This window comes from Pygoscelis adeliae, unplaced genomic scaffold, assembly GCF_000699105.1.
Source record: "Pygoscelis adeliae isolate BGI_AS28 unplaced genomic scaffold, ASM69910v1 Scaffold286, whole genome shotgun sequence".
In the NCBI taxonomy this organism is placed as follows: domain Eukaryota; kingdom Metazoa; phylum Chordata; class Aves; order Sphenisciformes; family Spheniscidae; genus Pygoscelis; species Pygoscelis adeliae.
The window spans coordinates 1,358,690-1,359,711 of record NW_008825076.1 but is presented as its reverse complement, the minus strand read 5'-3'; positions in this window follow the sequence as shown (position 1 = coordinate 1,359,711).

Below are 1,022 nucleotides of genomic sequence, written 5' to 3'. Positions count from 1 at the left end.
AACAAGTCTCTTCCATTTCCTCATTTATCCACCCCCAACCTTCAGCATGCTTCCACCTGCCCTGTCCCACATGGCTGCAAACCACCAGTTCAGAGGTGAAGAATGCAGGTCTTGTCTATGTAACCCACAATGGAGTTGACAGAGCTCACGTGAGGTGTGCGAGAGTCATGTTCCCCAGCTCTGTGAGGGGCTTTTGGGCAACTGACATGAAAATCAGCCCTGCACAAGGGTGTAAGTGGTTTCAAGAGAGGGTCTCTGGTAATTTTCAGGATGTCAGCTAGCTCTCTAAACACTTACCTCATGCTATCCAGCCTTTTACCACCTAGTTTTGACACAATGCACACATACAGAGAGAAAGCTTTGCAGCTCAAGAAACTCTTCAGCACATACAGATGAAGTAGGTCAAATAGTGTTCCCCCACTCTGACTCCATACTGGGGCTAAACCGTTCTGTCCTTTAAAAAAGCTACAGAAGGGAAAAATGCCTATTTGGAAAGTAAGGGAGGTGCAAAAAAGTTCCAGTCTCTCCTCTTCTCAGTTTACTGACATGTCAGGCTCTTGAGAGCAAAGGCCCGGAGAATTTTACAAGGAATGGTCTGGTTCAGCTCAGAAGCTTCCCTTGATGTCATTGCTCCACTATTAACAGCATTACCACTTTGCACTTTCCCTTCCCTTTCCACACTGGCACACATCAGAGGAGGCAAAAGAGAACTTAACTATGTCTAAAGTAGTCTTGACATCTGAGCATAATACTGTTTGCAAAATTGTCAGATTACAGTACCACATACTGTAGAGATTGCCTTGTGTTTCTCCATTCCTAAAAATTTTGATACTGTAAAAGACACAGTTGCCACTTCAGGTCTTATAATATATGAATGTGACCAGTGCACAAAATCCTAACAGTCTTCGTTACATTTATCCTCAATGCCTCTGCATGGCAGGACAGCACTTCTGTCCCCATTTTACAAAAAAAAAAAAAAAAGAAGTATAGGCCAGAGATTTGTGCTCAGCCCAGACAAAACT